We start from the raw sequence: 24,364 nt of genomic DNA, 5'->3' as shown, positions 1-24,364 counted from the left end.
ATTGGTAGTCCTATAGGCCTAAACGTTTCTAACTTCAATGTATTTGAATAAATTGCACATTATGCATCACCTACATGACAACTTTACAATTGGACTGCAAGTCGTTCTCTTCAAATGCTATTGAAGTTAGAAACGTGTATACCAACGTTGTATGTGACTTTAGAGACGGTCCCTAAATGTGCCAATGTCCAATGTCAAGACAACTTATGGCAGTATCACTGAGAAACACTCAGCTTTAAACTTTGCACGTTAAGTTCATATTCTGAGTCCTTCTGCTTGCCTGCGAGTTTGGTCTTTTATATCACTGTATTAGTCCATTAAGCTACGTTGCAGAAAATTGAAGGGTTAGTTAGAGAAAGGACACAGCTGAAGCCTAGTTCACACTACATGATTTTAAGCCCGATTTATGCCCGATTTGCAAATCGTTGAGTCACCGACAAGTCAGGGTGTTATCGCGTGCAAATCGCGGACGAATAACGCTCGCCAATCTGTTAGTATGAAAGAGCCAACAACGCATCAAAGACAGCTCGCAGACACCTCGCAGACAGGTCACCGAGCTCAGAAAAATATCTAGCATGCTAGATATCCAGAGCTGTCGCGCGACTCAATCTCAGTGATGTCATGAGCTAGAGCCAATCAGAGCAAGGTATGGGTTGAGGTCACCGGGTAAATACGCGAAATGCGCGATTTTCGAACAAACACGTCCAATAGGAGTTTGCAGAAAGAACAGCAACATGTCAAGAAAGCAATGGACTCAAGATTTAGATCAAAATTGAATCGAACTGTGGCAGGAGCATGAATGCCTTTATGATGTTGGACATGAGATGTACCACAACCGCATTCAGAAAGAGAAAAGGTGGACAGAAATCACAAACGCCCTCAAACAGTGAGCAAAATGTTATTGGAAATGTATATTAAATCTTACTGTAATTCTGTTTGTTGTGATATATTATATTGTGAAGTAAGAGGATATTCAGTTCAATGATTTAATTGTCATATTTAGTTTGAAACAGAGAATTAAAACAAAAGAATTAGTGGGGGTGCATAACTGAGAATTAATGAATAATGCATTTTCTTTATTAATTCTAGATTTTACTGTTGAGGACACTAAGATCAGGGCCGTATCCCTGCGAACGCTTGTAGATGAGATTGAATCGTTGGGTGACAGAGTTGTTGTCAAATCCTGTAGTGCGTCAGCTCTAGTTGTGGATCAATCATGATGTGTCGTTTGGTGTGAACGGCTCAACAACTTGAACACTCCTGATTTCACAGAGAAAGTCATGTAGTGTGAACTGCACAGTTCAGCCCGATGTTTTGAAATCATGTAGTGTGAACTAGGCTTAAGGAAGCAATGGAAAAGAGCAGAACAAAGTCAGAAGGAGGGACTCAATCTCTTACAAAGGGCCATAAAAGACAAGCTAGCAACATTACGCAGAGCTGTGCGCCTACGTAAACGTTACAAAAAGAAGGAACGTGCGAGGGCTAATTTCTATAAAGACCCATTCAAATTCGTAAAGAAGTTATTCACCAGGGAGAAGAATGGCCCTTTAGAAACATCTAGGGATGAGCTAGAGAGATATTTGGAGGAAACACATACAGATGCAAAAAGGCATGAGCCTGTGTCAATTCCATCAGACATACCACCTATCAACCCGCCAGAATACCAAATGGAGGTCTGTGCACCTAAGTGGAAAGAGGTAGAGCAGGCTGTGAGAAAGACAAGGGCTTCATCACCTTCAGGGCCTAATGGAGTTCCGTACAGGGTGTATAAGAATGCTTAAGGAGTTTTAAGTTTGTGGAAATTGATAAAAGTGGCATGGGAAAAACAGGTTGTGCCCAGAGCATGGCGCAGAGCAGGTGGAGTCTTTATACCTAAAGAAAAATTGCTACAAGCATCAGTCAGTTTCGTCCTATTTCACTATTATATGTTGAAGGTAAGATTTTCTTCAGCATTATTGCCCAGAGATTGTCCACCTACATATTAAAGAATGGCTTCATTGACACTTCAATTAAAAAAAGCGGGCATTCCAGGGTTCTCAGGATGCTTAGAACATATCAATGTTATCTGGCAACAAATTCAGTCAGCAAAAAAGGAGAGGAAGGAGCTCCATGTGACATTCCTGTATTTGGCTAATGCATATGGTTCAGTGCCACATGAGCTTCTGTGGGCTGCAATCGATTTTTTCAGAGTACCAATGTCAATAACAAATTTAGTGAAAGCCTACTTTGGAGATCTGCAATTTAGTTTCTCAACTCCAAAATTCAGCACTGCGTGGTGACGCTTAGAGGTCGGAATAATGGCAGGATGCACCATTTCTCCACTGGCTTTTACCATGGCAATGGAAGTAATCATTAGGGCATCAAGATAGTAGTAGGAGGAGAGCGCTTGGCTTCTAGGATGCGACTACCATCAATCAGAGCATACATGGATGACATGACAACCATGACTACAACAGTAGCCTGCACTTATCAGTTATTTGGGAAGTTAACAGATAATATTGAATGGGCACGAATGCAATTTAAGCCCTCTAAATTAAGGAGTATCTCGATAGTTAATAGAATAGAATAGAATAGCCTTTATTGTCATTGCACTTTTGGGGGTACAACGAAATTTAGGGTGCTCACCCGGCATACTTCAGTAACAAAGACAAGACATGGGTAAAAACAGACAGTTTCTCGGTAAAATAGAGACACATTAATATAAAATGTGAGTATACATATACACACGTGAAAATATATGTATACACACAAACACATACATAAATACAAAATAAATAAATTAAATTAAATTGAATAAAATTGAAAGCGTCCACTTTAAGCAAGAGTGCAGGTGGAGGGAGGTGTGCTGTTTATCTGCCCTACAGGGCACTATTTGAGTAATTGATGGAGGGGGGGGGGGGCTCATGTGCATGAGTGTCAATGGGTATTGGCTGTTTGTATAGCCCAGGGAAAAAAGCTGTTCGTCAACCTGCTAGTGTGGGATTTGATTGACCTGTAACGTCTCCCAGAAGGGGATAGGCAGGGTGTAAGGGGTCTCTCGTGATGGCCTTGGTTCTCCTGAGACAGCAGGATGTAGAGATGTTTTCCAGACTGGGCAGAGGACAGCCTATGATCTTTTGGGCAGTGTTTATAACCCTCTGCACCGCCTTCCTGTCCTCAGCTGTGGAGCCTGCATACCATATGTTTAAACAATATGTTAGTACACTCAACACAGAGGAGTGATAGAATGCGAGCAGCAGCTTTGTGTCCATATTGTTCTTCCTGAGGACACGCAGGAAGTGTAGACGCTGCTGGGCTTTTTTGACCAGAGCCCTGATGTTGTAGGTCCAGGAATAATCAGCAGAGAGGTAAGTGTAGTCCTGTCTGTGCTTCCTGAAATCCAAAATTAACTCTTTTGTTTTAAGGATATTAAGCGTTAGGTTATTATCTGAGCACCAACGTGACAGTTCAGGCTGGAAATGACCTTAGTAGAGTCATGTGACAAATGTGTAAGGGAGGCAGCCCCTGTGTTAAAAACTGGTAGGAAATGGTCAGCAAAGAAATCTGTAGTAGAGGCAAAGGCTGCCCTTCAAATTGGGGAAATTGTGGGACAGGTACAGCATGGAAGAGGGGGTCTTGGGCTTAGTGTAGCTCCTCCTAAATGGCACAAGGCAGGCCCAGCTCAAAGGAGGAAGCTGGTAGTCAACGAGGTGCGAAAGCAGGAGGAGAGGATGAGGTGTATAAAGGCCATTTCCCAGGCCAAGCAGGGAGAGTGGATGAGATGGGAGAGTGTGGAACAACACAAGATGGGCTGGCAAGACCTTTGGTCTATGGAAGAGAGTAGGATCAGTTTCCTTATAAGGTCAACATATGATGTTCTCCCATCACCGCAAAACCTAAACCTATGGGTAGGAGAGGATCCCTCTTGTCCTTTGTGTTCATCACCTGCCACATTAAGGCACATTCTGACAGGATGAAAGGTGGCTCTTAGCCAAGGTCGGTTTACTTGGCGCTATGACCAAGTACAGCGATGTTTGGCTTTAGCATTGGAGGCAAGCGTAGAATGACCAATAAATTGCCGTCTGCAAAACATTATACGCAGAAGACAATATTCCTCCGCCAAGGCGAGCAACCACCAAGAAAATGTGTTAACACCAATCTCGCCCAGGACAACAGAAAACTGCTAGGGACTGGAAGATGCTGGCTGATCTTGATCAACGGCTTATGTTTTCACCTGAGATTGCGACCACTAACTTACGACCAGATATTGTTTTGTAGTCTGGATCAGCACGCATTGTTCAGCTGATAAAGCTAACAGTGCCATGGGAGGATGCAGTAGATGAAGCATATGAGAGGAAGAAATTGCGGTATGCTCATCTGGCCACTGAGGCAGAGCAGCGAGGATGGAGAGTCCAAGTTTATCCAGTGGAAGTGGGTTGTCGAGGTTTTGTGGCACACTCTACAACCCGGTTCCTCAGAGACTGTTTGCATAGGTTGCACTGAAATGACGGTGGTTGGCCAGATATTGTGGTTTGCGGTAGGTGGTATGCCATACGGAACCGTTTGCCACTGAAACTGCTTTATAACACACCAGTGGGGCTCGACAGCCATTATCAAACGGGTTGGCGTGCGTGAGATTGGTTAGGTCTCTGTAGAGGTCAGTAAGCTGGGCTGAGTTGAGTGGGGGACGGAGGGGGTGACTCTGGGATGCCAGGGTCACTGTCAAGCCTTCTTGAGGTGTCGTGGGCTAGTCGACGTAACACTGAGGACGGAAGGTGCCCACTTGAAGACCCTAGAGATGTCCCCTACTCGGCTCAATCTAGACGGTTCACTAGGCAGACCACACTGTAGTTGCAGCCGTCGTGTGTGCTGACGCGGCAAGTACACTGCAGCCGTTAACGCCGGACAGAAGGGGAGTCACACCACCATACGGAAAGAAGCGTAAATGGATGGAGAAGCATAGTTTACTGTAAAGCTACGTCTTAGCTTACCTTGGCGAAAGCCAAGTATAAATCAGCATGAAGTTTTAACATCTACTCTCGTGTAATGGAAATCGTTAAGCGTTTTATATGTCCAGCAGGGGAAGGCTGACGTATTGAGGGAAACACTAGTTGTGCATGCAGCACATCACCGCAATATAAGGTTGAGGAGGCAAATAAATGTCAAACTCAAATGTAACATTGGATCTGTACATCCGCATCGGGGAATCAGATTATAATCTCGTTTACGGTAGAGATGCATGTGTAGGCTACACAGGAAAAGTAATCGTGAAGACACTGAATTTCACGTAAAACATAATAAATCGCAGATACACTTACATTGTTGTAAATAAGTTTTTATGAATGAATGGCTTGCTCTAACTGTTGCTCTGGTCTTCGTCAACAACACGCGCTTGCACCCCTGCTGGTGAGATCAACTAACAGCAGATGGAGATTATGCTCGGTAATCCACCGCATTTACTACAGTTCCTGGACGTCAACGTTGAATTTACTGTCGAATTTGAAACACTGAATTTGTGGAAGTGAATTTTGCATATTTTGGAAGTGAAATATGAAAGGTGAATATGGATTATTGAATTTTTACTAATGGAAATTAGTTTGAAATGTTTTGAATTTCAACCACGCTAAATTTCAGCCCAAAAATGCAAGCCCTAAAAATACAATGCATTAAAATACAAGCAGGGTTAATGCAATGCTTTTTTTTCAAGAATTACAATTCAACAGGCTTTTTGTTTCAAAGACATTTGGCATTATTTTACTTCCATACTGATTCCTGACCTCAAGTTTTCGATACCAGGATTGGAATGTATTTTCGATTCCCAACCCCTAGTTAGGGTTTGATTTAGTTGCATGTAATTATGCATAATTTAATAGTTATTACGATAGTAAATGCATGTAACGTGTAACAAGGATACATTAAAATAGTGTTACCAACTATTTTTTCTCTCCTAGTTTACATGTTAAAAGATTAATTTCATTGTAAAATTAACTGCATTATGTAATAATTGAGACATTATGTGTGAAGGACATTTGTTTCAATTTAATGTGTACAGCTTCTTCTTTTCTCTTCTTTTCTTTTTTTTTTTTTTTGCTTTTTTGAAAATTTTGCAAATTTTTTTGGAGGAAGTGAACGACACAAAATGAGATTTCAGCCCTACAGCGATTAGTCATATATGAGAATGAGATCATATCTTGATCATATATGAGATCTTGATGACTCTGTCCTCAGACTAGTTTTTCAAGCTGTTACTATCCTGTGTCACAATGCCTTGTGTTTACCGCCATTGTCTTTACCTGTGTTCTTCCTCATTCCAGAGCTGTGGGATAAGCTACACCACCAATGCCTTTCCTGTGGGATACATCCCCACAGTGTGTGTGTGTTTACTCAAATACACACACACATGCTGTAGCATCACAAAACAGTTGCTAACAAGTTAAACCGAATCATCTAATTAAGTTTCATTATTCAGATCACAGCATGATTATGCTAAAACATAACCAACACTTTTCTTTATTCATTTGACTGTTATAAATCAATAACAGCAGACAAACAAAATTTAAAGTGAAAGTATAAGGGTCAAGAGTCCAACTAAAGCAAACACTGATCATCATAAAGGTGACTTACAATTTGTACAATAAACTGCTGCTTCAATGTATCTGTAGTGAGTGATTATTATCAAGGTTCCCTTTCGAAGGAAACTCAACAATACGTCGAATGACGCAATGGGGAACACCTCAGGCGTGACAGCTGTCTGAAATCAAATATCAACTCACAGTAATCAGGTTGACCGGCGACAGCCCATGCATCATCAGCTTGAATGATGAGCGCGTCAATCTGGATGTATAAGAAGGGCGCCTTGAAACCGTGACAACATCTTTTCGTCTTCAGGGACTGTTTGTCTGTGTGATAGTATCAACGATTAAGCGCGCAGAGACGTGGAGAAACACTTTGCGCGAGTTTGCCGACTTGTGTCCAGATATTTGACACCGGAGGATTCACACGATCTGTGCGTGTTCTGCCTGAGAGAAGAGCATTCGCGGGAAGCTCTCGAGGGAATTTTTTGCGCGAACTGAGAGTTTACCTTTCAGAACTCTCTGCTCTCGTCTGACCCACTTCTCGAGGGAAGTGGGCGCGGCATCTGAACCCCGCGGTTCCGGTTCCCGCTCGGGCTGAGGCTCAGTGGCGGTTGAGCTCGTGGAGCTTTCAGATGGAGCTGGCAGATTATCGGGAGAAAGGCGTTAACCTCGCGGATGATCTACCAGCTGACGAGGGTGAGTTACAGATTAACTTTGAACATCTAAGAAGAGAGAAAATGAGCGCTCTCTCTCTTTGGCGAATCTGTAACTGTTCTCTTCGGGCAGGGCAGGAGTTGGCTGTAATATATATATATATATATATATATAGAAAAGGATGTCAGTTTGGTTGAGACTGAACCATTTTAGCCCTCCTGCCCAGTGTACGCTGAGCTGGTTGACATTATGGGGCGCGCCACAGACAGATTGCAGTTGCAGTGGAGGCGCGTCTGGGAGGAACCCGCTCATGGTATTTTGGATGGCTGGTTCCTCCCCACCCATAAGCCACCAGCCCGGATGAGCCTTCCATTCCTTTCTGATCTCCACGCTGGGATCGAGAGGGTATGGAAGAATCCGTTCTCCTCACGTCTCTATCTGCATCAGCGGGCTAGTTTCGCTGCTGTGGAGGGAGCTGTGGAGCACGGATATGTGTCGATGCCGCCAGTGGACGAGACGTTGGCTAACTATCTCGTCTCTGGTTGGTCCTCTTCACTAAGAGCTCTGACCCTGTCATCCAAGCTGCTCAAGACATCTTCATGCTTGAATGACAAAGCGTACACGGCAGAAGGTCAGGCAGGTGCGGTTCTGCACGTCCTTGTGGTCCTCAGGCCTACCAGACTGATCTGCTGCGGGACTCTCTGCTATCTGCTGTTCCGTCGGTGCTATGGTGGCCACGGACAGACATCTGTGGGAGCTCCCACATAATGTGGTTGCCGGGTTACAGGCCTCACCAGGCCTTCCTGGTTATGAGCTCCCACTGATTGTGGTCACCAGGTTACAGGCCTCACCAGGCCTTCCTGGTTATGAGCTCCCACATGCCGTGGTCGCTGGGTTACAGGCTTCACCAGGCCTTCCTGGTTATGAGCTCCCACATACTGTGGTCGCCAGGTAAAAGGCCTCACCAGGCCTTCCTGGTTATGAGCTCCCACACATTGTGGTCGCCAGGTTACAGGCCTCACCAGGCCTTCCTGGTTATGAGCTCCCATATACTGTGGTCGCCAGGTTACAAGCCTCACCAGGCCTTCCTGTTTATGAGCTCCCACATACTGTGGTCGCCAGGTTACAGGCCTCACCAGGCCTTCCTGGTTATGAGCTCCCACATACTGTGGTCGCCAGGTTACAGGCCTCACCAGGCCTTCCTGGTTATGAGCTCCCACATACTGTGGTCGCCGGGTTACAGGCCTCACTAGGCCTTCCTGGTTATGAGCTCCCACACATTGTGGTCGCTACGTTACAGGCCTCAAAGGGGCCTTCCTGGTTATAGTTCCCACATACTGTGGTTGCCGGGTTACAGGCCTCACCAGGCCTTCCTGGTTATGAGCTCCCACTTATTGTGGTCGCCAGGTTACAGGCCTCACCAGGCCTTCCTGGTTATGAGGTCCCACTTATTGTGGTCGCCAGGTTACAGGTCTCACCAGGCCTTCCTGGTTATGAGCTCCCACATGCTGTGGTCGCTGGGTTACAGGCTTCACCAGGCCTTCCTGGTTATGAGCTCCCACATACTGTGGTCACCAGGATACGAGCTCTCACATACTGTGGTCACCAGGTTAAAGGCCTCACCAGGCCTTCCTGGTTATGAGCTCCCACACATTGTGGTCGCCAGGTTACAGGCCTCACCAGGCCTTCCTGGTTATGAGCTCCCACATACTGTGGTCGACAGGCTACAGGCCTCACCGGGCCTTCCTGGTTATGAGCTCCCACACATTGTGGTCGCTAGGTTACAGGCCTCAAAGGGGCCTTCCTGGTTATGAGTTCCCACATACTGTGGTAGTCAGTTTACAGGCCTCACCCAGCCTTCCTGAATGTGGGCTCCCACATGCTGCGGTAGCCAGACTACAGCCTCACCACCTTTCCTGAGCACTTTGCTCCCACTCTGTGGTCACCAGGATTCAGGCTTCATTGGCCTTCCTGGTTATGAGTTGTCACATGTCAGGTTGCAGGCTTCACCAGGCCTTCCTGAATGTGAAACCCCCACTTTTCGTGGTCGCTAAGTTGTAGTGGTGAGTCTTCACATGTCAGGCTGCAGGCCTCAGCGGCCTTCCTGAATGTGAGCTCCCCATGCATTGGGACTATCGGGTGTTAGGCCTTGTCAGGCCTTCCTGATTATGGGTTCCCACTTGTTGTGGCTGCCAGGTTACAGGCCTCAAGTTCGGCCTTCCTGAATTCAGAGTAAAGTACACGAACCCATACTTCACCTATTATTGTGGTAAATCACATGACGGGATGTCTTGTGTACTTTCTAAAATCCATTTCAAATGGTAAGGGTCACGCGCGGTATGCTTCGGTCCCTTCTTATGTGGGCCAGACCCCGGTCTTCCCTTGGGTCCCACTTTAAGAGGCGTCCTGTCACTTAAGTAGGCTACAGGGACGCCCTTCTCTGGCTAACTTCTGGAAGAAGTAGCCTCCACTTGGTGGAGTAAGCTCCCACAGGTTGTGGTCACCAGGCTGGGTCTCACTGACCTTCCTGAGTACGAGCTCCCACCCAATGTGGTCGCCAGGTTACAGGCCTTACCAGGCCTTCCTGGTCATGAGCTCCCACACACTGTGGTCGGCAGGTTACAGGCCTCAACAGGCCTTCCTGGTCATGAGCTTCCACATATTGTGGTTGCTGGGTTACAGGCCTCACCAGGCCTTCCGGAATTCAGAGTGAAGTACACAAACCCATACTTCACCTATTATTGTGGTAAGTCACCCGACGAGATGTCTTGTGCACTTTTTAAAATCCATTCCTTATGGTGAGGGTCACGCGCGGTATGCTTCGGTCCCTTCTTATGTGGCTCAGACCCCGGTCTTTCCCCGGGTCCCACTTTAAGAGTTCTTAAGAGCTAACTTCTGGAAGTAGCTCCCACTTGGTGTGGTTTTTCAGGTACACCAGGCTGGGTCTCCCTGACCTTCCTGAGTACGAGCTGCCACCGGATGTGGTCGCCAGGTTACAGGCCTTACCAGGCCTTCCTGGTCACGAGCTCCCACACACTGTGGTCGCCAGGTTACAGGCCTCACTAGGCCTTCCTGGTTATGAGCTCCCACATACTGTGGTCGCCAGGTTACGAGCTCCCGTATACTGTGGTCGCCAGGTTACAGGCCTTACCAGGCCTTCCTGGCCATGAGCTCCCACACACTGTGGTCGCCAGGTTACAGGCCTCAACAGGCCTTCCTGAATTCAGAGTGAAGTACACAAACCCATACTTCACCTATTATTGTGCAACGAGATGTCTTGTGCACTTTTTAAAATCCATTTCTTATGGTGAGGGTCACGCGCTGTATGCTTCGGTCCCTTCTTATTTGGTTCAGACTCCGGTTCTTCACTTTGGGTCCCACTCTAGATGTGTCTTTGTCGCAATACATTACGACAGGCACTTCCCTTGTTCAAGCTATCTCCCACAACTCAAAGCGAGCACTGGGTGGAAACTCGTGGATTGAGTGTACGATTCCCGTTGTTTTGAGGTTGAGTCACACTCTCTGGAGGATCCCGTCTCTGTGATACGAAACTCGATGGTTTCTGCCAGCTTCGCGGGCCTTCAGTTTTTGGATGCCTTTCCTAGGCATTTTCCAGAGGCTCTGTCTTGGACGGACAGGCTATGGCCAGACTGTGTGTCTTAGTACAGATCACCAGGCCAGCCTGGGGGCATTTCAGGAGGAGTGTTCTCCTGAATAGTGACTGGCTGGGGGTCCCTTTAGCCCCCTAGCCACACTCCCTAGAAGGGACCCCTTCTATTTTGAAGTTGTGGTCCTAAAGCCTTTGAGCTGGCCCCGATTTACCCACGTTATTACGTTCTGGTTTTTCTTGGTTCATTAGCTTGGGCTATGACCGGTAGGGAGTGCTGTCACTGACAGCCCGATGTAACATAGGGTGAGTGGTTTCAGTGTTCCTTGGAATTACTGGTTCTGACAGTTGTCACTGCCTTTTCGGCATGCACTCCCCTCAGCATGGCGGAGTGGGTATTTCGTTCCCCATTGCGTCATTCGACGTATTGTTGAGTTCCCTTCGAAAGGGAACGTCTCAGGTTACGACTGTAACCTATGTTCCCTGAGAACAGGGAACGAGACAATACGTCTCGTTGCCATGCCTCGGGGCCTGCCTGCATTAGTCCCTTCAGACGATAGGATGTTGTCACGGTTTCAAGGCGCCCTTCTTATACATCCAGATTGACGCGCTCATCATTCAAGCTGATGATGCACGGGCTGTCGCCGGTCAACCTGATTACTGTGAGTTGATATTTGATTTCAGACACGCCTGAGGCGTTCCCCATTGCGTCATTCGATGTATTGTCTCGTTCCCTGTTCTCAGGGAACATAGGTTACAGTCGTAACCTGAGACGTTTTCTTTCTAAATATCACATGAGTGGAATGACTTATCTGTGACTTATGTGAGAAATCTGTGAGATTTTACTCAGTTATGGAAGTTACCAGTATGATTACTGAAATGTTCCTTTCATATATTTTCTAATGTCTATATTTGATATCTGAATGCAGTAACAGTGCTTGCTCATTAAGCCCGGCTTCCAAAAATGAAATATGGAAAGATGTTTTGTTTTGTTAAGAAAGGTCTTCAACATGTGTCAATACATCTGTTTTTCTTGGGTACCCTGACGACCATAAGTCACAGGGGTCATTGAAGTCTATAGTTTAAGAGAACCTTTCTCAGTTAAAGCCTTACTTTCCAGAAATAACGCATTATCTTGATTAGTGGTTCTCAACTCCAGTCCTTGGGACCCACTTCTCTGCATATTGTGTATGTCTCCCTTATTTAACACACCTGATTCAGATCCTTAGCTCGTTAGGATAGACTCTATGGGAAAGAGTATGGGAAAAGAGTAGGCGAGCGAAAAAGTACGTTCAAATCCCCAGTATTCATAAAGAGTAGGCGAGAATTACCTGGGTGATGTACTAATTATCGCTAGATTTGGTTGATAGTGCGTTCGAATATCCCTACTTTCCTACTATATAGTAGGCGAAAACAGTACGTGAAAGAAGCAGTACGTTGGAAACATCAGTATTGATAAAAGAGTAGGCGAGAAGTTCCCGGATGATCTCCTGCTTTCGCCCAGATTTTATTTTCGAATACTATTTAGGACAGATAGTATGCGAATTGGGACGCAGTGAGTGCTTTCCGATGGGTACTCATGATACGCATCTATCCCAGGAGGTCACGCGAGAGGATACGATATAAAAGAAGAAGAAGAAGAAGAAGATATGTTATACTCAAACATGACGGAAAGGTTGGACGAGAGTGTTTTCAAATGTGAGTATTACAAACCAAATCGCATGTGTTGAACTAACTTTCTGTACAGTAAACTGTTGAATTGTTGAAGGTGTAAAGACGCTATATAATATGGTAAATTTGTGATTTTGCCGTAAATCACATTTTATTGTATAGCTAACAGAGGAGCTCCATAATGACACATATGTCTTTAAACTGTATTTGTATACATTTTAAACTGTAGACATCTTAAATAGAATCACTAAATATCTATTTAAAATCTGGCAAGAAAATCTTCTGTAACAATTGCAGATTACTATGTGTATTTGATACGAAATAGACATATGAGTGATGTGTGTACTATTTTTTAGGAGAATTCACTGTTCTGTTAACACTGTTTTCATTAGTTTAATGTTTAATGCATTTTACATAAAGTAACTAAACATGAATAATCTATTTCATTTGTCCATTAGTACTGTTGAAAAATTGTTGAACATTTATGATGGATAAACAGTAGGGGTGGGAATCTTTTACCATCTCACGATTAAATTCGATTCTTCGATTTCTGAGGCCATGATTTGATTCAAAATCGATTTTCAATTCAAAACAATTCGATTTTATCCATAATGATCATGATATACTCTCATCTGCTTTGCTATACAAAATGACAAACGGAGACATTAAAGTGTCACATTTATTAAGTTCAATTCTCAGGAAAGTGCCTTTTATTAAAAACATTGTCTGGTTCTCAATTGTTACTCATTAGTAGCTAGCTATAAAAAAAGTTGGAACAAAAATAAAGTGCTTCTTCATAATACAAAATGGTTGAAAATAGATGGATTTCCCAGGAAAGTTGCAGCTTACCACAAATATCTTTGGTCATCTATATTTCTCAGTCAGACTCAGTAACTTAAAGAATAACAAGTTATGAAAATAAAGTGCTTCTTTCAAAATGAAAAATAGTACTCCTAAGCTACCTGTCTCTGAAATGTTCATGACAGTGTCTCTTGCAACAATAGAACTATTGTCACGGATCCATCTGCGTCAGCACCAGACACCTTCACTCCGCCCACTCGTTCCAGCTCCCCAGCCTTCTAATCACCGTCACCTGCCCGCATCAATCACCGTCCCAATCATCCTCCCTTTATAAACTCACTCCTCACAGTCACTCACCGTCTGGTCTTGTCGACACATCGGCTACAGACTCCCGCTACTCTACTACCTGGCTTTGAGAAATACTTACCCGCTTACTTTCGTCCTGTCTGCTCCTCATCCGCTCCTGGTCCCCGGTCTTCCGCTGCTCATCTGTCCGCTGCCTCAGCTCTCCATCTTCCAGTCCTGCTCAAGATAAGATATACATCATCAGACTGTTTCCCGATCTATTACTGAACTTTATCCATTATCTACTCACCTGCTGTCTACCACATCACCTGTGTCAATAAACCTGGTTTACACTCATCCATCTGTGTCCTTCTAGTCTGTGACAGAAGACCAGACCAACAACATGCTGCAACCTACCCCGAGCACCAGCGCTACACCGACCCCACCCTCTCCTACCATTCCCCGGACTAGCGCTCCAGCACTCTCCACGGCCACCGTCACCACTTCTTCCCCATCTGCCTCTGTCAGTCCCATGGCCCAACCAGCGCCCTTCTCTGGCGAGGAGGAGGAGTGCAGCGGCTTCCTCCTGCAGTGCGAGCTCTACATGGAGATGAATTCATCCGCCTTCCCCACCGAACGATCTAAGGTCGCCTTCTTCATCTCACTCCTGCGAGGTCGAGCGCTCAATTGGGCTCATGCCCTGTGGAAAGATCGAGGTCCAGTTACTCGGACGTTTGCTGCTTTCTCCGGTCATTTCTTCGAGGTATTCTCGCAGTCTGCACATTCCATCTCGGTGCAAGACCAGCTGTACCGGTTGCGGCAAGGGAGATCGTCAGTCGCCTCCTATGCCCTGCAGTTCCGCACCCTCGCCGCCACTCTCGGTTGGAACGAGAGCGCGCTCATCACCGCATACCGTCATGGCTTGAATTCAGACATCCGTCTTCAGCTCGCGATTTATGATGACACCGTGGGAATAGAGAGCATCATCCAGCGATCCATTCGCATCGATCAGCGCCGCACTGCATGCCAGCTCGACAGCCCTGCACTCCCACCTCCTCGTCCAGCGTCCCGTCATCACAGTCCTCCAGCACCAGAGCCGATGGACATTGGTACCTCGCGACTGCCAGTGTCCGAGAGAAATCGGCGCATCACCAGCGGTCTGTGCTTGTACTGTGGAGCCTCCGGCCACCTGCTCGCCTCCTGCCCCATTCGTCCACCCCGACCCGCTGTGAGTACAGTCCACCTACCACTACCCATTTCCCCCTTGAAATGTACTGCGGCCACTATCACTTATCTGAACCGTTCCCTTTCAGTTCAGGCGCTGATCGACTCCGGATCAGCGGCCAATTTCATCGCACTGTCCACCTTAAACCGGCTGCAAACCAGGCAACGATCCATCCCTCACAAACTGCAAGTACAGACCATCCTCGGTCAACCTCTGGGGCGCGGCCGGGTCGGACATCGTAGTCCCGACCTGGGGCTGGAGATCGGCTGGCTTCATAAGGAGGAGATATCTTTCCTGGTGCTGGAGGGCTCCACGGCCGAGATCATCCTGGGGCGCCCCTGGTTGGAGACCCACTCCCCGCATGTCCAATGGTCCACCGGCGAGATTCTACGGTGGGGTAAGGACTGCTTCCATCACTGCCTGCCATCTGTGACGAGGACCTCCGTTCATACCACCACTCCGATCGTTCCCCTCTCCACCACCTCCGTGGAGAGCCCACCTGTGGGACATCCTCCCGAGATCCCCTCTCCCTACCGGGCGTTCCAGGATGTCTTCGATAAACACCAAGCGACCACCCTACCTCCACATCGGCCATGGGACTGCGCGATCGATCTGCTGCCCGGGGCGGTCCTACCGCGAGGTAAGATCTACCCTCTGTCCATCCCGGAACAGAAGGCCATGGGGGAGTATATCCAGGAGGCTCTCGACCACGGATTCATCCGACCATCTGTGTCCCCTGCCGCTTCGAGCTTCTTCTTCGTGGGGAAAAAGGATGGAGGCTTGCGCCCCTGCATCGACTACCGTACCCTCAATCAAGCTACTGTCAAATTCCGCTATCCTCTTCCTCTGGTCCCAGCCGCCCTGGAACAACTCCGAGGGGCATCCATTTACACCAAGCTAGATCTTCGTAGTGCCTACAACCTCATCCGCGTCCGGGAAGGAGATGAGTGGAAGACCGCCTTCATCACCCCCGCGGGGCACTACGAATATCTCGTGATGCCCTTCGGATTGTCCAACTCACCCGCCATCTTCCAAGGTTTCATGAATGAGATATTCCGCGATCTCCTCAACCAGTTTGTCATCATTTACATCGACGATATCCTCATCTACTCCCCCGACCTGACCTCTCATATCCATCACGTTCAAACAGTACTCACCCGGCTCCGAGATTATCACCTCTATCTCAAACTGGAGAAATGCGAATTCCACCAAAGCACCATCCAATTCCTCGGTTACATCATCACTCCCCACGGAATCACCATGGACCAGAGGAAGGTGGAAGCGGTACTCCACTGGCCACAACCCACCACCCGTAAGGAGCTTCAACGCTTCCTGGGGTTTGCCAATTTCTACCGCCGGTTCATCCAGAACTTCAGTCCCATCAGCTCTTCCCTCACCGACCTTCTCAAGAGTGGGGCCAAGTCTCTATCCTGGAACGACCAAGCCACCCGCGCCTTTCAAGACCTTAAGTCCGCCTTCAGCTCCGCTCCTACCCTGGCCCTTCCGGACCCGGCCCTACCGTTCCTCGTCGAAGTGGATGCCTCCATCTCGGGGGTAGGAGCGGTCCTCTCTCAGCGGCAGGGGAACCCACCTCAACTCCACCCATGCGCCTTCTACTCCAAGAAACTGTCCCCGGCGGAGCAGAATTATGACATCGGCAACCGGGAGTTACTGGCCATCAAACTCGCGCTGGAGGAATGGCGGCACTGGCTGGAGGGAGCCCAACACCCTTTTACAGTGATCACGGACCACCGTAACCTTGAGTACCTCCGAGAGGCCAAGAGACTCAATCCCCGTCAAGCCCGTTGGGCCCTGTTCTTCACACGCTTCAATTTCTCAGTCACCTATCGCCCCGGAGATAAGAATGTGAAAGCAGACGCTCTCTCGCGTCAGTTCCAACCCGAGGTCCCTCCTTTTGAGTCCGAAACCATTCTCCCTCCAGCCGTGGTGGTCAGCCCCATTCAGTGGAGCATGGATGATCACATCGCCGAAGCCACACAGCTTGAACCTGCTCCGCCGGGAGGTCCTGAGGGACGGGTCTATGTCCCAACTCGTTTACGCCTGTCCCTCATGGACTCAGTTCACTCCTCTCCGGGCTCTGGACACCCAGGCAGCCAGTCCACTCTCTCGCTCGTCCAACAGCGCTACTGGTGGCCGGGTATGGCCCAGGATGTCTCCCGGTTCGTCAAAGGATGCTCAGTCTGTGCCATGGCCAAAGTTCCCCGTCATCTCCCAGAAGGCAAACTGGTCCCTCTTCCCATACCCACTCGACCCTGGTCCCACCTCGGAGTGGACTTCGTCACCGACCTGCCCGTGTCTGACAATCACACCTGCATCCTAGTAGTAGTAGACCGCTTCTCTAAAGCGTGCAAGCTAATCCCCCTTCCTGGCCTACCTACAGCCCTTGAAACAGCGGAGGCGCTGTTCCAGCACATTTTCCGGAACTTCGGTATCCCAGAGGACGTTGTCTCCGATCGAGGACCCCAATTCATCTCCCGTGTCTGGAGGGCCTTCTTCAACCTTCTGGGAGTGACCGTCAGCCTCACTTCGGGTTATCATCCCCAGTCAAACGGCCAGACTGAGCGGAAGATCCAGGAGATAGGGAGTTACCTGCGGTCATACTGCCACGATCATCAGGACTGTTGGAGTCGTTACCTGCCCTGGGCCGAGTATGCACAGAACTCTCTCCGACAAACCACCACCGGACTCACCCCATTCCAGTGCATACTCGGCTACCAACCTCCACTCTTCCCCTGGTCAGGAGAACCATCAGACGTCCCAGCAGTCCACCATTGGTTCCAGACGAGCGAGAGAGTCTGGGACTCAGCTCATACTCACCTCCAGCGGGCTGTTCGGAGACACCAGAACCAGGCCAACCTGCGCCGCGCCGACACCCCTCACTACCTTCCCGGACAACTGGTCTGGCTCTCCACCCGGGACATCCGTCTCCGACAGCCCTGTCGGAAGCTGAGTCCCAGATACATCGGACCTTTCGCGATACAGAGGCAGATCAACCCCGTCACCTACCGGCTGGTCCTCCCCGCTCACTACCGCATCGCACCCACCTTCCACGTCTCCCTGCTGAAGCCCTACACTAACCCTCTCTCTCCTTCTTCCCCAGGGTCTGGTGCTGCGGAGGTGCCCCCTCCTCCTGCAGATCCCGAAGACGATAACATCTATCGAGTCCATGAGATCCTCGACTCCCGACGACGGGGCGGCCGCTTGGAATATCTCGTGGACTGGGAGGGATTCGGTGCTGAGGAGAGATGTTGGGTCAACCGGGAGGACATTCTGGACCCCTCATTACTCCAGGACTTTCACACCACCCACCCAGATCGTCCAGCGCCCCGGGGCCGTGGTCGTCCCCGTCGTCGGTCCCGTCCGCCAGCTGGAGCTGGCCGTGGGGGGGGGGGTACTGTCACGGATCCATCTGCGTCAGCACCAGACACCTTCACTCCGCCCACTCGTTCCAGCTCCCCAGCCTTCTAATCACCGTCACCTGCCCGCATCAATCACCGTCCCAATCATCCTCCCTTTATAAACTCACTCCTCACAGTCACTCACCGTCTGGTCTCGTCGACACATCGGCTACAGACTCCCGCTACTCTACTACCTGGCTTTGAGAAATACTTACCCGCTTACTTTCGTCCTGTCTGCTCCTCATCCGCTCCTGGTCCCCGGTCTTCCGCTGCTCATCTGTCCGCTGCCTCAGCTCTCCATCTTCCAGTCCTGCTCAAGATAAGATATACATCATCAGACTGTTTCCCGATCTATTACTGAACTTTATCCATTATCTACTCACCTGCTGTCTACCACATCACCTGTGTCAATAAACCTGGTTTACACTCATCCATCTGTGTCCTTCTAGTCTGTGACAACTATATGATTTTTAACAAATGATGAAAAAAAACTGGACATGAACTGTGTCCAAGGTTACTGTCCGATTGCAGATGCAACATTCACGTTCTTTTGCAGGAAAATAAGCTGATCAACATGTGCAGGAGTGAGACTGCTTCGCTGTGCTGTCACTATATCTCCAGCGGTGGAGAAAACTCTCTCAGCTGCAACGCTAGTGCCAGGGATACACAAGTATCACTTAGCCAGTCCAGCTAAGAGAGGAAAAGCAGTTTGATGAGTCCTCCACCAGATGAGCAGGTTTTCTGACAGAGAAAGGGGAGGGGCTTCAAGATACTTCTTCAGTTCCTCTTCAGTTCTGGAGCTGGCAGATCTACCTCAGTAAATGTCTTGCCCAATAACGTGACCAGTGCAGAGGGCTTTTTCTTTGGAGCAGGGCCTTTTTCTTGCTGTTGTCTCTACAGAAACAATTCAACAATCATGTAAGTCATAATCAATTATGTACAAAATAGTCACACAAGTCCCTCATTATATATTATTATTATATAACTAAAATTAAAAAGGCATATATAAAACCACTCTCTACAAAGCGCTATGCAAATCAATTTGAATTGAATTGAAAACCTGCAAGATGAGTTTGCATCATTTAACTTTGACCTACATCCATTTTCAGCAAGCATAAATGTCTTACACACTTTAGAAAATGTATATTACTCAAGATAATTTACCTCAAGTGCTGCAGCCTCTGCAACTACATTAGCATGGATTCCCAGCTGGTCCTCAGTGAGGAAAGGCATTTTATCAAATGCCTTAAATCTGGGGTCCAAAAATGAAGCAGAGTACAGCATGCGCTTATCCCGTGCAGAACTGTATCTTTTCGTCAGATCATCGTGTATTGCCAGTTTGATTTCCTGAATTACTGGTGTGTCAGCAGCAGCAACACCACCAGCTGCCTCCATGTCGTGCTGCAATTGAGCATGCCAAGGAGCAATAACTGAGAGTGTAGGCGTAGAATCCTCTGACATTATGGTGGCTTTCATTGGTTTCAGAGCTGATGCATTTCCTCAGCATTGGAGATGTCAGTGTGCAGATATCACTTCCAGATTTTCTCGCGGCAAAAATTGCAGGCTGCTGCTCTAGGAATCGTTCTATCATGTACAGTGCGCTGTTCCAGCGTGTAGCATCATCCGTTTTTAGTTTGAGCACCGGTAACTGCAGAAGTTTCTGCTTTTCCAGCAGTTCATGATTTGCAATGGCGCTGCGGTGGAAGAAACCAGTAATTCGCCTGATCCTCCCAAGCAGTCGTGACACCGTGGTGAGCTTCAGAGCTCGTTGTGCAGACAGGTTGAGAGTATGGGCAAAACATGTAATGTGTGCCAAGTTGTCAATCTGTGCAGCGGCGCGCATGTTGGCAACATTATCAGTCACAATCACCAGATCCATTCATTAGCAACGGAGTGAAACATGGCATTTTTCGGCTGTATGGCTCTCTTGCATCACACGAGTTTGCAAAACACGGGATTCGAGCACCCACGTATCAGCTATGTAGTGCGCAGTGAATGTCACAAAATGCATGCATCACATGTTAGTGCCACTCTGGTCATTTCGGTTAGGGCACTGGCGACCTTTCTTTTAGTCTCTGTGTAAAGCTGTGGCACAGCTGTCTCGGTGAAAAACTTGCGGGACGGTATGGCGTACCTCGGCTTCGCTGTCTGTAATTTGCAGATGAACCCCTCGTTCTCCACAACACTGTAAGGCCTTAGGTCTTTGGCGATGAAGCAGGCGATAGACCAAGTTTTTTTTTTTTCCCTCTCGGAGTTCGCAGGGAGTTTCGTGAAGCACTGCAGTGTGCGTTGGTCTGCAGCCGGCGGCTGACTCTCCTCCGTGTCGCTGAGCTCCGGGTGATGCCTAGTAATATGAGCCCGCACATTTGTTGTGCTGCCGAAGTACTTTGTCTTTGTTTTGCAAAGCTTGCACACTGTGTGTGTCATGTCCAGCGCAGTGCTTCCAGGCATTCGGTAAAAACCGACATGACGCCAAACTTTAGCTTTAAGTGAAGATTGGGCTGGTTGGATCTCCCTCTCATCCATATTTGCTTCCTCTTTGTTTTAGTGATTTGTCCCATATAGAATAGTTACAAAAATGGAGGCGAACAGCCAGCTTATATATTGCGCTTTCATAGACCTAATGGCCACCAAAGCGCTTTACATATTGCCTCACATTCAACCATTCACACACACATTCATACACCGACGGCGGTGTCAGCCATGCAAGGCGGCATCCAGCTCGTCGGGAGCAGCTGGGGTTAGATGTCTTGCTCATGGACACCTCGACACTTGGCCAGGTGGAACCGGGGATTGAACCACCAACCTTTCGGTTTGTAGACAATCTACATGAACCACTGAGCCACTGCCACCCCATTTTATTTATTTATTTATTTATTAAATCGATTCTTGGACATTTCAGATCGATTCTGAATCGTTGCAACTCAGAATCTAGTTCTTCTGTGAATCAATTTTTTGGCACACCCCTAATAAAAACCTGTTTATTAGCAACAACCTCAACATGTAAATGCAGTATTGAGCTCATAAATCACAGAGGTCTGGATGTTACAGGGATGGATAAGCACACGCGGCTGCTTATCCGGTGGAGAGTGGCTCATGAAGCGCTAATCACCGGAGAGCGGAATACTGCCATCAAAGGCTTTGAGTGAGTATACAGAAATATTTCAAAATCAATTGAATCGTTTATTTGCAGTATATTTCAATTATTGTATTTTCAAACAGAGATATTGCAGAACTTTTTCATTCTTGATTTCTCTCTTGCTTCAGATCTTTTGTGGAGGAGCAGAGCCTGCAAGGCAGGATGATGGTGGGATTTGTCAAAAAAAAAAATATTTGAAAACCTTAAACAAAAATACAAAGTAAGATCATTTTGTTACTTCTAATTCAGAAAAAAATGATTAAATATTGTGCTGTTAAAATGACTGCTTTTGTATCATGCTTTTGCATTTTTGCAGGATCTCTGAAATGTCCGCAGACGGGGGTGAGCACTGAGGATGGAGAGCCCACAGCAGCATCCTGGAAATGGTACACTGCCATGGATGAGGCAATTGGGGGCAGACCCCTGAGAGGGAGGAGAGGCTGTGGAGAGAAATGGAGGAAAAGGAGGACAGAAGAGAACGGGAGAGACGAGAGAGAGGAAAGACAAGAAAGAGAAGTAAGGGAAAGAGAAGAGAGATGGCACCGGGAGGCAATCGAGAGAGAGGAAAGGAGAGAAAGAGAAACAAAAGAAAGGGATGAAAGGTTCCTTTCTGTTCTTCAGATCTTCAAAAAGATCTTCTGTTCTTCAAAAAAAATATTTGACAAAAAACATTTTCTTATCTTTTACACATTTGGGTTAATGTGAATTAAATTTGTGAATAAAAATGTGAATATGTATACACACTCTATGGTGATGAGGCAGATGGGTGCACTCAGGCAAGGATAGCCTCCATCCCAGAGGATTCACATGCCTGCAGGTGGGTAAAGGCTGCCAGCATACACAGGGCTGTTCCTCAGCACCCTGGCATCATGCACAGACCCAGGATATCCCACAAAGACATCAAGGAATTTCCCCCGTTGATCAGTGATGGCCTGGAGTTACGCTACGGGAAAGATTCATCTTTTCTGAGAAGTTGAAGCCAAAAAATTATCCTTTAATTTTGTATCCATTGTAAACGCAGTTGAACTGCAGCAAACCATGAGCGGGCTAGCTAGCAGCTTATTGGTTCACTCAGGGAGAACTGCTACAGCCTATGAGGGAACTCGGTTGAACTCGTGGCCAATGAGAAGCTGACATGCTCTCATTGCGTCAAAGCCTGCCAAAATGGCGTGGCCCGAGTCTATAAATAGTCGAGTTCTCCACTGTTTTCGATTTTCATCACTTCAACGAGGCTCTACGCACCGTCAAGAATGCATCTCTTAGCGAGCGTGGACAGAGTCTGAGGAAGCCGGCCGTCTTCGCCACCTTCAGCCATCCTGTGAGCTAACGCCATCCGGTGACGTATCCTTACATTTGTATTTTGCTTGTGTAACTTCACAAAAGAGCAGCGAGCGTCTTTTTAAAGATGCCTCGCACCTGCGGCTCATCTCAGCACCGGAGACCGCCTTCTTCTGCGCTCTCTGGAACTGGAACACGCAGAGCTCTCTCTTGCCGACGGCGGATGTTACCTCTGCGGAAAGGCGGCCGTTGTCGACCATGCGTGCTCGACTCGAAGCGTTAAAGCTTCCGCCCCCTCTCACCGCTCACGAGCTGCTTGCCGCCTCGCTGTATGAGGGACGAGCCGCTTACAGCTGTGCCGACCGCGGCTAGCTTTCTTTACATTACAAGAGAGCTAGCCCGCCCCCCTTGCATACGCTTCACTGGAAATGGGTTTAAAGTGTGTTAGTTCCGCCAAGGCTGGGCCTGTTCGCCACTATCATGCCCTCTTATCTACTTGCGCTATTGACGCTATTGTCTTTACCCCTGTGGCTCAGTGGTAAAACACACAGCTTTTCGCGCCAGAGACCCGTGTTCGATTACGGCTCTCGCAGACAATTTTATGCAGCTCTGAGCTTGCGGCCAGCTTTCTTACATTACAGAAAGCGGCCACACTCTCCCAAAGCACATGCGTCAGCACGCTCACACACTCTGTTCAGCCCCCTATGTGCAGCAATCAGGGCGATGTAGCCATTCACCCGATAGCGTTATGCTTCAAAGCATGGAAAGCTATTCCGGGAATCTCCCCGTGGGTGTTAAACACAATAAAGTTTGGCTATCTGTTACAGTTCCGTCGCCGCCCTCCACGCTTCCATGTGCGGCTCGAAACTACTGTGAATACAGAAGCAGCCATCCTGCTTCTATCAGAGATAGCAAAGCTTTTGTGCAAAAGGGCCATATAGAGAGTTCCGCCTTCTCTGAGCAAGTCTGTGTTTTACGGCCGTTATTTTCTTGTTCCCAAGAAAGACGGCGACCACAGACCGACCTCAGATTTTTGAAAAAAGCGCTCATGAGGAGACCGTTCAAATGCTTACAGTCAAGAAATTCCTTGCGCATGTGCGCCATGGGGACTGGTTCATCTAGATCTGAAAGACGCCTATTTTCAGATCCAGATAAATCCCTGTCAGGCTACGCTCTACGTTTCGCCTTCGACGGCCAGGTTTATCAATACACCATCCTCCCGTTCTGCCTATCCTTAGCACTCCGTACGTTCACGAAGTGCATGGATGCGGCCCTAGCCCCCCTGCGGAGTCAGGGGCTGAGAATTTTGAACTATCTGGATGAATGGCTGATTTTGGTACAATCACAGACGGAGCTTCTGTCTCATTGGACAGTTCTCCTCGACCATCTGAGCACCTTGGGCCTCTCTGAGCTCACAAAGAGCTCACTTCAAAGAGCTCACTTCAAAGAGGACAAAGAGCTCACTTCAGCCCAGTCAGACAATTTCCTTCCTGGGAATAGATCAAGACTCAGTGGCTATGACGGCGCGCTTATCTACACAGCGTGCGCGCCGTGTTCAGCGACTCGCCACATCTTTTCAGAAGGAACGCCCTCACGCCTCTGAAGACTTTTCAGAAGGCACTGGGTTACATGGCCTCATCCTCCGCAGTGCTCCAGCTGGGTCTACTGTGCATGCGCCCACTTCAGCTCTGGTTGAAGAGCTGTGTGTCTCACCGTGCGTGGACCACAGGC

General features: G+C 48.0%; 1 pseudogene; it reads left to right on the top strand.

Moving 5' to 3' along the window:
* The first annotated feature begins 21,152 nt into the window (after nucleotides 1-21,152).
* On the top strand, nucleotides 21,153-23,005 carry LOC148982106 (uncharacterized; annotated as a pseudogene).
* Nucleotides 23,006-24,364: the final 1,359 nt, after the last annotated feature.

The sequence above is a fragment of the Pimephales promelas genome, chromosome 3 (genome assembly GCF_988280905.1).
Source record: "Pimephales promelas chromosome 3, fPimPro1.hap1.1, whole genome shotgun sequence".
Taxonomy (NCBI): Eukaryota; Metazoa; Chordata; class Actinopteri; order Cypriniformes; family Leuciscidae; genus Pimephales; species Pimephales promelas.
This window is presented reverse-complemented; position numbering and strand designations above follow the sequence as displayed.